The 11,822-nt window shown below is 44.7% G+C and overlaps 1 pseudogene; it reads right to left on the reverse strand.

Moving 5' to 3' along the window:
- Positions 1 to 10,172: 10,172 nt before the first annotated feature.
- Positions 10,173 to 10,827, reverse strand: LOC125367200 (annotated as a pseudogene).
- Between the last annotated feature and the right edge of the window lie 995 nt (positions 10,828 to 11,822).

The raw sequence follows: 11,822 nt of genomic DNA on the forward strand, positions 1-11,822 counted from the left end.
TTTGGGCTGTGTCTGCCTGGTTGACAGTCTTGAACTTGGCCTTCTCTGGAGCAGGTCACAAGTTCACCCCGCAGGAAGCTGCTCAGATGCCTTTCCTCTCGAATGTGCTTATTAGAATTAAGACTTTCATTGAAATGCATGGAGATTACTCTCACTGCCTCCCCCACCAGGAAGGCCCCAGTTGCCATGGGTGCCCCTCTACAGCAGGAACAATGGAGGAATGTTCAGCCCTGTCCTTGCTCTGCGGGGGTCCTGAGCATACCCATCCTGTCATCCCGAGAACACGGGGCTGTGGGAGATAGTTCTGCTCTGGACCAGGAACCCCCTCTCTCTTCACTTGGGGCTTCTGCACAAATGAATTCACCCTCCCCCCTCCAGGACTCAGTTTCTTCAAATATAAAACAGATTTTTTTGTTATTTGCTCTTGTTTTTGTTTTTTCCAATCCTGGGGCTTGAACTCAGGGCCTGGGTACTGTCCCTGAGCTTCTTTTGCTCAAGGCTAGCACTCTGCCACTTGAGCCACGGCGCCCTTCCAGCTTTTCCTGTGTATGTTGAGCTGGGGAATCAAACTCAGGGCTCATGCATGCTAGGCAAGCACTCTACCACTCAGCCACCTTCCCAGGCCCTCACCTGCATTTCAAAGAAGCATTGTCCCCCCCATGATTTAACTTCCTCTCCTCAAGGGATTCAGAATTAGTGGAGGGGAGCCAGGGCCCAATGGAGGCCGAAGGCTGTGGGCTCAGTTCCCAGCACTTAGGAATAGCTGCCAATAACCAATGTGTGAGATGTGGCAAAGCCCAGAGAAGGAGCTAGTGATCACACAAGGAGAAAAAGCCACGCATCAGGAAGTCTGATGTGTGATTGTCCAAATATTTGCTGAAACAAAAGGAGAAGGACAGCAGGAGCCACTTGCCCTTGCTTGTTATCCTAGCTATTCAGGAGGATGTGATCCTAGGATAGAGGTTCAAAGCCAGCCCAGGAAGAGAAGTCTGTGAAATATCCATCTCCACTTAACCATCAAAATGTTGAAAGTGTGCCAAGTTTTTTGACAGGCTCTTGCCTGTCATCCTACTTGTTCAAGAGGCTGAGATTTGAGGATCATGGCTCAAAGCCAGCTTGGCAGGAAGGTCTGTGAGACTCTTATCTCTGATGCACCACCAAAAAGACAGAAGTGGAGCTGTGGCTCAAGTGGTAGAGCACCAGCATTGAGAGAATAAAGCTGAAGGAGAGGGCCCAGGAGCTGAGTTTAAGCCCCAATACCAACACACACACATGCACTCACACACACACACACACACACACACACACACACACAGGCATGCAGGAACAAAGTAAAGAATAAAAACAAGTATTTACTGAGCACTGGTTGTATGCTAGGCACTGCATTAGGTGATGGGCAGAGTGGCATAAAGGTGGCAACCTCATCTTTAAGGGCTGATATCACACTAGGACAGTAATAGTGATGACTCCTCAGCAAAGGCCTTAGGGTGGAGATTACATCCAATTCCCCTTTCATAGCATTACATCACCATTGAGGTACAGGATTGAGACTAGCACAACAGGTGGCAAAGTACCCTACTGTTGGGATGAATGTGTTAAGTGTATATGTGAGTGTGTGGGGTGTGGGTGAGAGGGAGAGAGAGAAAGACAGGCAGACAGGTAGACAGATGGACAGACAGAGAGACAGAGATGGCTGGATGGACTGACTGAGAAAGAAAGCACACTTCCCTCTTGCACCTGTTGGTGATGCAAACAGACTTTTCTCTAAGACATCTCAAGGGAAAGCTGCTGCCTTCTTTTAGTTCAAGGATTATAAAAATTAATGTAGGGCCTGGGAATGTGACTTAGCAATGTTGACCTTTGGGAAACAGCCTGAGCCATTGCAGCTACCTTTATCAGTACTGCCCTTCTTACTTCATTCATTCAACACATAGTTACCCAGTTCTCTCCATGGGCCAGGTATCATGTGAGGGGCTGGAGGGAATTCATTAGAGAGAAAAAAACAAAGTGGAATGGAGTGCTCACATTACAGTGCTCACTTATGGCATCTTCAGAAGCCTGAGGCAAGGTCCTTGTTTTATAATGACTCCCCCATGAAAGCCAAACAACTTGCCAAAAAACTAGCGAGCCACAGAGGCATGGTTTGAACCCAAGTGTGATTGATGGTTCACCTCCTATGCCTCCTGTGTTCTCCCACCCCTCATCTACCAGGCAACACACCGAGGCGGCCTGCTTGACACGTGTGACACGTGCTCAGTGTGGATATTCTGGGATTCTCTTCGTTTTGGCCACGGAGGGGGTTGGGGGTGGGGGTGAGGATATGTGATTGCTTTGTTTAAAGACAGGAAAAGAGGCAGCTGTGTAGCTAGACTGGCGGGAGGTTTCTGGAGGAAGTTGGAGCCTCAGGAACAGGGAAAGAAAAAGCGAGGTGAAGAATTGGGAGTGGATTAAACAGGAGTGTGGTGTGGATCAAATGAGTGTGTAGGAATGCTCTCTCTGTGTGTGTGTGTGAGCGTGTGTGTGTATAAGGTGAAAGCTATTTATCCCAACACGACCCATTTTCTCTCAATTTTTTTTTTTTTAGGTCTGAGACTGGAACTCCTTACCTAATGTTTTCTCTCATTGGCTAGCAAGCTACCAACTGAGCCACGCCTCCAACCCCAGCCTTCTAATCCCATTCACTTGATTGGGGCTCCTTCCTGCCCACCAGAGGGGAAGGTACAGATTCCTGGCAGCAATGCTGGATGCTCCATGCTTGACTGGGGAAGGAGCAGTGCCCAACATGGAAGAGGGGCTGAGACTATGTGTGTGGCCTCAGCTCTCAGCCCCATGTTTGCATTGGATGCAGCTTGTGGCTCTTTTATCTCTGAACTCAGAGCTAACCAGCAATACTAATGCAATCTGCTGGGGCCACACCAATCAGCCTGTACTTCAATGGCTCTGGCTCTTTTCTGATGACCAAGCTACTTACATAATCTCTGTCACCCCAGCCTGCTTGGAGAGGATAGGCACTGGCATTAACAAGGCCCAAGTGAGGCCTTCCCTGCTGTGAGCTGGCTGAGATGGCTTTGGGTCTTGCCAAATGGAAAGGAGTTTGGGCCAGGGAGACCTGCCAAGGATTCCAGGTGCCTGCTTTGTCCTGATCTAAATTAAATTAGCTCCTTATAGAATTTAGGGATGTCTATTCAACCACCAGTCTCCCCAACTTGGCCTCAGTTTCTCCATTTGGAACACAGGCAAGCTGAAGCAGACCATCTCAAAGGTCTCTCTCTCTCTCTCTCTCTCTCTCTCTCTCTCTCTCTCTCTCTCTCTGTCTTCCCCATGATTCTGGTTGATCTAGAATGCCAGCAAGTTCAACTCATTATCTCAGAATGCAACAGTCATGATTCACATGGTGGAGAATGCATGGGCATTGGATGTGCACTTGAATATTTCCAAGACATACAGAATGGACACAGATGGTTTCTATTACACACTCATGCATTAGGATGTGCATAAGCACTTACACACGCATGTACGCACCTGCATAGGGTAGCTATATAGCTCAGAAGGTTACCGGAGAAGCTGGCAATCATGAATAAAGAGAATTAAATGTCCAGGAAGGAGGTTTAAACTTTGTTGCACCTTTTATGTTTTCTATTGATATTTTTGTAATCATGCATATTGCTACTTGGGATATTCATAAGCAATCTATAGAAAAAGTGTATGGATATTGTTATCAATTTATTTATACATTTAACAAATATTGGTGTGTGTGTGGGGTGTGTGTGTATAATTGATAGGGCTTGAACTCAAGGCCTCTACATCACAATTGGCTAATTTGCTCAAGGCTGGTGCTCTACTACTTGAGCCACACCTCCATTTCTTTTTTTTGTAATTTATTTATTAATTAAACAAAAAATTTTTGACAAGATGTTGTGCAAAAAGGGTACAGTTACATAGTAGGGCAGTGTGTACATTTCTTGTGATATCTTACACCCTGTTTTTCTTTCCCTTCCTTAGGTCAGGTAGACATATATACAATACACAATGTACCAAGAATATATACAGTAGCCACGTGGCCTACACCAAAGAAAATTCGCCTAGAGCTTTAAATGTAATGTCGACATTACACAATATGTCGACAGTAGTCTTATATGAACGTACATACATAGCTTTTGAGCTATTGTATTCCACTGAGAGGTCAATTTTTGACCTTTATATGTTGAGTAGTTGTTTGGTTTTAGTTACATAATGTTGGGTCGCTGACCCAATCCTGTGGGAAATACCATTTGACAAGCAGTTTTTGGTTTCACAGACCTGGTCTCTACTGTCTCTCCATCACCCCATCTTAACAGTCATATATCAGGGAGATCATGCCCCTTTGTTTTCTGTGTTCTAGGCTAGTCTCGCTCAACATTATTTGTTCAAGTTCTGACCATTTCCCTGCGAATAACAACATTTCACCATTCCTAATCACTATGTAGTATTCCATTGTGTATAGGTACCATATTTTTTGGATCCATTCATCTGTGGAGGGGCATCTGGGTTGATTCCATATTTTGGCTATTGTGAATTGTGCAGCGATAAACATGGAAGTGCAAATGTCTTTATGATATCTTGGACCTGCTGTTGAGGATAGATGCCTAGGAGTGGTATGGCTGGGTCATAGGGTAAGTGTATATTGAGCTTTTTGAGAAACCTCCATACTGTTCTCCAAAGTGGTTGTACTAATTTGCACTCCCACCAACAATGGAGATGGGTTCCTGTTTCCCCGCACCCCCTCCAGCATTTGTGGTTGCCTGAATCACACCTCCACTTCTGGCTTTTAGCTGGTTCATTGGAGAAAAGAATTTCATGGACTTTCCTGTCCAGGATGGCTTTGAACTGCAATCCTCAGATCTCTGCTTCCTGACTAGCTAGGATTACAAAGCCACCAGCACTGGGGTCCTTACTTAAGTACTTAGTTTAGCACATACTGGGCTATAGGAAGTGTCGAAGAAGACAATCCTGGCCATTAGGAAGTATAGAGGATAATAACTAAATGAATTGACAGATCATAATGCTGGGTAAGTATAAAGGGACATGGGCGTGAATTCTGACTTTGTGCCACTTGCAAATTGTTGAAGCCTGAGTTGGTGGCTTTACTTTTTGGATCCCTGGTTTGCCCATTTTACAAGTCTTACTTCCTGGGTGATAGTTAAATCTAAATGAAGCAAAGAGACATCATCACTGGGGCATCATAGGTGCTTAGTGAAGTGTTGGTTCTTTCTTATGTGGTTGGCATTGCTGGGGGAGGAGGGGTCATGACCTTGATCTGCTTGAGGATGAGAGGAAGGGGGCTGAGCAGGCAGACACTGGGTAGACACGGCAAGTGGGGGAGCTGGGGAGGGAGAAGCAGCCTGGGCTGGAGAGAGGGAAGGCTGACCACAAAGAAGAGCCCTCCTGCTTTCCCCCGCCTGCCTGCTCCAGCAAGGAGATGGACAGGACAGGTTAATGAGGCTGGAAGCCCCTCCCTATCCTTTGTGCCTGAAGGCAGAGCCAGGCAGGTATCTTTGCAGAAATGAAGCCTCTGATTCAAATGACCAGAGTCAAAGTTGTTGTTGTTGTTGTTTTAAAGATCCTAACATTTGCTCAGAGTGGACAGAACCCATCGATGGTGGCTCACATCTGGAATCCCAGCTACTAAGAAGGCTGAGATAGGAGGATCTTGGTTTGAAACCAGCCAGTACAGCAAAGCCTTGAGTAAAAAACAAAACAAAAGAGCTAAAGGATAGCTCCCAGGCCCTGACTTCAAGTCCTACTACTGGCACAAAAACAAATGAACAAACAAGACATGGGCAGAAAGATCTGCCCAGAGAGGTTTCTATAAGGGGCATGTGTGTGTGCATGTGGGGTGCTGATTTGGGGGCTTAAACTCGGGGCGTGGGTGCTGTCCCTGAGCTTCCTTTGCTCAGGGCTAGCACTCACTCTACCACTTGAACCACAGTTCCACGTCCAGCTTTTTTTTTTTTTTTTTGGTGGTTCATTGGAAATAAGAATCTCACTGGACTTTCCCGCCTGGGCTGGATTCATAGCCTCTTGAGTAGCTAGGATGACAGGCTTGAACTACCAGTGCTTGATGTGTGTAGTGATTGCACTGTTTATTGGTGGCACCCAACAAGCCGGGCAGTGACAGTGTCCTGATGATGTTGTATTGGGTACTACCACGCCCCGCTGGAAAATCAACTCTTAATGTAAAAGCATTCACGTTATAGACCTTGGAAAGGAATTTCATTTTGAAGCAGGGTATGGGGCTGGCAGCTGGGTATCAAGCAGTGGCTCCTGGTAGAGGCTCTGAGTACCAAGGCCTCCCTACCCCCCGCACCCCCTCCCAGCTCCCACCTGCCCAGATCTCCTGCATCCTACATGAAGATAGCATCTCCTCTCTTCAGAGATGACACAAAGGCCATCTCTTATAAAGGTTCTACCTCACATCACCTTACCTTGGGCAATCTTGTATGCAGGACCCTATACATCTGGCCTTGATCATCCTGTGGGCCGCTGGAAGACTTGCACGTGAACGCTGACCTGATTGGACCCCAGAGCTGTGCATAAGAATGGACATCCAATCAGAAGTGCTAACCCTATGCCTGGCAAGCCAGTGCAGGCTGCATGGAGTCTCTCATTGGGTGAGGAGACTAAGGTGGCACACAGGATGTCCAATGAGCTTCTGAGTCACCTTGCTCTCTGCTAGAGACACCCTGTCAATGCCTGCACAACACACTCCCGGTGGTGCCTTCCCTGGCAACCCCTTGTGGGACTTCTGATTATCTTGTTCTTCAAAAAATGCTGGCCGTTTTCCTTCTCCCTCTGTATCCACTGATTCATGCATTAAAACCAAAGAAACAAAGAATGTGATCCAAATGTTGCAGTTTTATTTTCATAAAATTCCTGCTGGTTTCAAGTGCCACCAGGGAAAGCCAACAAGTCAATCCCCACCATCATCACAATGCCATTCCAAGGTTGCTGCTGGGTGCTCACCCATGTGAGGCTCACTGGATTTGCACGGCAGCTGATGTGCAGGGACTGCCAGATTTGGGTTTGAGCAGGTGACTTTTGGAGACAGCCAGCCCAGCTGGGCTTGAGTGGTCACATAGCTGTAGCCGGCTGTTTCACACTGCGGGAGGAAGAGCTGCTGCAGACCTCCTGGTCATTCCAAGATCCACGATTCCCTAGCGGCCTCTGCTGGCCGTCTACAGAGCTGCAGGGTCTTGATAGGTTTCACAGTTTGTTTTTGGTCCTGGGGCTTGAATTTAGGGTTCAACTCAGTTGGTACAGTGCTAGCCAGTGAGTGAAAGCATCAAGTACTAAGTTCAAGTCCTAGCCCCCTCCCCCCGCCAAAAAAGGGGAAAGGAAAACAATGAATAATGGATGCACCTCTGAGAACAGGTAGTTATCAAACTGACCATAAGCAGCACTATAAGATCAACTCAGAGTCAGTGAATAAAGCAATCTATGAAGACAGGAAGATATTTAAGTGTCAATTTTTGGGAAATTCATTTCACAAAACTATTTCACTTAAAGATAGTTTTTGGTCCCGTGACAATGCAAAATTTATATATGAGATAAAAGACTTATTGTAAATACATTTTGTTGGGAGCAGGCATTTGTTTATTATAAAATTCAACAAGATAAAAATATAATTACAGCAGTTATTGTGAAAAGATTGTAATTCAGAGGTCAAGTTCAAAGATCAAGGCTCTTACACGAAGATGAAACTGCTAGATACATAAGAAGAGAATGGGTTAAATGTTACTAAAGTGGTGGTGGTTCTCCCTCCCTTTCTAAAATACTAGCTTCATTGCTAGGTGCTGGTAGCTTGTACATGTAATCCTAGCTCCCCAAGAGGCTGATATCTGAGGATTAAGGTTCAAAGCCAGACTGGGCAGGAACACCTGGGAGTGTCTTACATGTAAATTAACCACCAAAAAGTTAGAAATGTAGCTGTGGCTCAAGTGGTAGAGGGCCAGCCTTGAGCACAAAAGTTCAAAGACAGAACCTAGGTCCTGAGTTCAAGCCCCAGTACTGGCACAAAAGAACAAACAAATGAACAACAACCAAAGACTTCCTTTACAAAGGAAAAACCAACACCTATTTAATTCTAACTTACTTAGTGGCACTATAACTTGGAAGACTGACCATCAATTATATACATATTTTTGTTAGTTCTGAGGCTTAAACCTAGGGCCTTAAGCATAACAGGAAAGCACTCTACCATTGAGTAATATTCCCATCAAATCCCCCTTTGTTTGAGACAATAAGTCTGTGCTATATAGCTCAGGCTGACTTTGAACCTACTCTTTCTAAGTGCTAAGATTATCAGCATGTACCACCATACCTAGCACCTACAATTATGTTTCTAAAATAACTTATATTCAGGATACAGTGGAGTAGCCTACACTTAACTATAAATACAATACTATTTGTGCAAGCTTATAGATTGTTTTCAGTATTTTGTTTTTACTACAGCACTGTTTTCTAGCACTTGGATCTGTGTTCTACCTTAGGGTTCTAAACACTGACACCCCTTCTGAGAACACAAGAAGTAAAAACCTTTAATGTTAACAAGCCCCAAGAAATGACCTCAAACCTGCTAGATTAGGGCAGGAATGGAGTTCAGTTACTGAAGATCTGAGGAACATTCAGGAGACTACCCTTCCACAAGATATTTTTTTAAAGATTTCTCATTACTATTATCAGAGAAACATTGTTGAGAGGGAAATAAATTTGTCCCATGCTCTAGGATATGCTCAAGAGCCCTTGTTCTCATAACCATGTGTGTGAAAACGATTTTCCTTATAGAAATACATGTCTAGGAGCCAAGGCAAGCTTTGGTGACATGATTGGTAGCTTTTGTTTGTCTCTGGAGGTTTCCATGGAAACATCCTGAGACAGAGAAGGCAGCATTATCATCTGGCTGTGGACGCTCACTGGTATCACTTCTGGTGAGTCTGGACAATGAGACGCACAGTTTCAAGTAATGCCTCCATAACCAGGAACCAAATGAAGCCACATGAAGTGCCAAATGGAGCCCCACAGCCGAGCTCTTAAACTCCACGGCACCAAGCTTCCTGGAGAGTATTTACAATTCCATGATATCAGATCTCAGGCAGGCAAGGAATGCCACCTGAGGTGTTTATTGCACAGAGTGAAACTGGGTGGTCTCATCCATCATTTTTCTCCTCCTTTATGTCTAGGAGATTCATGTGTGCAGTTTAGCACAATAATAGGCCAGCACATTCATCTAACCTTAGTTCAGGTAAGTGATTCCCAGGGAGCCCACAAAAGAAGTCCTACCTCAAAATTACACTTCGGGAGCACACTCAAACCATCAATGTATAAAGAAAACAAGCAAAGACACAGAGAGGCATGCAACCTTTAACACCATTGTAAGACCAAGGAGAGCAAGATATTCGATAGAAGTCTGAAAAGGAATATGGGTTTATCCTAGAACAGAATCCTAAACACACAACCCACTTGTAGAGTCCAGTATTTCTTTTTAAAGGGCAAGTCTGAGAAAGTATTAATAGACTATCAAAATCCATTATTCATCACAGGCAGAGGAGCTGCATATAAAACAGTAATCTGCTCTACCAAGAAGATTTAAGGTAGCAGACCACTTAAAAACTATCTATAACTCTGTGTGCTATGCATGGATGTAGATTAAATTAGAACATAGAACAAAGTCTCAGCTTGGTCTTTTCCACAACGAGGGACTAAAACTCTAGGGAAAAGATGTGCTAAGATGGTTATATAAAGTTTAAAGGTGACTGGTAAGAAGTTATGGGCAAGGAAACTAACTGTAGATCTCATTGAATTCAAATCTTTCATCTTACTGATGGCAAAAGCTCACATGTCAACAGAAGGGTAAGTTACCTCTGAGCAGGAGAAATGTGCCTTTATCTCCCACAACCTGTTTATTGCTCAGATGCCTTTAAATCGTTAACATGTGTTGCTTAAGGAAGCTCAGGGAAAATGACAAAAAAAATATCAGAAAGGATGCCACAGTTTTATGAACATTTTTGGCAGTTCATACTCTGATGTGCTTCATATTTGAGGGGAAAATCCCAGTCATCTTTTGGTGAAAAAGAAAAGTTACTTCGAGAAGCAGGTTCTTCCCTGAGCCGCTGTGGTTGGTAGAGCAAATGGCCTCACAGCTGGGAGTGTTCCTATGTCCCGTCTTTGTGGTTCGAGTTGGATTCTGCAGACCCTGTTTCATCGGGGTGGCTGCTGTCTTGAGAATCCGTGCCGATACTTTTGGTCTCCGACTGGAGATGGACGGACACCTGGACTGCTATTTCTTGGCCTTGTTCGTTAAGAGAGCCATCATCTGAATCTCCTCCAGGGGAGGTGCTCCGCCCATCTCTAGGTTGATCAAATAGATCCCCCTTGGGCATCGAAGGCAGGTCTCTCCTTCATTCTTTCCCCCATATCATCAGGATCATCCACTTGCAGGGCTTCGAACATCTCCTTCACAAACGCCAGGCAATTGAGAATCAGAGGTGGGAGGGGTACGCTTCCAGCCAGCTCTTCGGTATAGCGAGCAAACTCCATGGTCTTGAACTGAGTGACTTTGGTGAGCTCCAGAGTCTTGGCGGAAGTGATGATGGGGATGCACTTGGCCATCTCAAAGGCCTTCTGGAGTTTCTCAGCCCCTTTAATTCTGAAGAACTCATTGACGGCCTTCTCGGTCTTGTGGAGGTGGCTGCTCATCATACACAACCATGTGACGTACAGGATGAGCATGATGGTGAAGGCAATGTGGCAAACGATCATGTAGTAGATGCTCATGTCTCTGGAGGTGAAGATCACACGGAGGGTGACAGTAGGAGGCACACACGGGAGAGGTGACAAAACATGTGTAAAGCCTGCGATCGTCATAGGCTATGTTGGTGACGTTTAGAAAGTGATCAGAAACCAGCCATTTTCCACCTGATAAATCCAAAAGAATTAAAAGATATACATATATGCATAAAAATCAATTAACATGCAAATAGCCTCTTCAGTGTTCCACTTTTTTTAGAAGGGCCATTTAATGCATTGGTTAGATTCCACTGCTTAAATCACACACACACGTTATAGCTACTGCTGGAATTTAATTAGCTTGGAATTAAATAAAATCAAGATCTTCCTTTGTGACACTAATAATTGTCATCATTTCCTTTTTACTGCTAGACATAAAAAGTGATTCAGGCTGGGTGCTGGTGGCTTTGTAATCCTAGCTATTCAGGATGGTGAGACATGAGGCTCATGGTTCGAAGCCAGTCTGGGCAGGAAAGACTTTGAGACTCTTATTTCCAACTAACCAACAGAAAATCAGAAGTGGTACTGTGGCTGAGCATTAGCCTTGAGAAAAAGAGCTCATGGACAGTGCCCAGCCCCAGGCCCTGAGTTCAAGCCTCATGACTGGTTAAAAAAAAAGTCAGGGAGACAGGTGTGTCTAAGAAGTACTTGATACTCAATGAGTAATCTCTTTAAAAAAAATGTTCACATATATGTGTATACCGCAACTTCTACCTGTAAAGATACTAAGATACACCCCAGAAATATAAAGCATATACTATACTTTAGAAATATGAAACAATGGTCATTTCTGGGGTGATGGGTTATAATTTCTATTATTTTTATTTGTGACTGTGTTGGCTTGCTCACTTTTCACAATGCACTTTTTTTTTTTTTTTTGCTAGTCCTGGAGCCTGTTTCTGGATTCTTTTTGCTCAAGGCTAGCACTCTACCACTTGAACCACAGTGCCACTTCCAGCTTTTTCTGTTTATATGGTGCCGAGGAATCAAACCCAGGG

The sequence above is a fragment of the Perognathus longimembris genome, chromosome 18 (assembly GCF_023159225.1).
Source record: "Perognathus longimembris pacificus isolate PPM17 chromosome 18, ASM2315922v1, whole genome shotgun sequence".
Taxonomy (NCBI): Eukaryota; Metazoa; Chordata; class Mammalia; order Rodentia; family Heteromyidae; genus Perognathus; species Perognathus longimembris.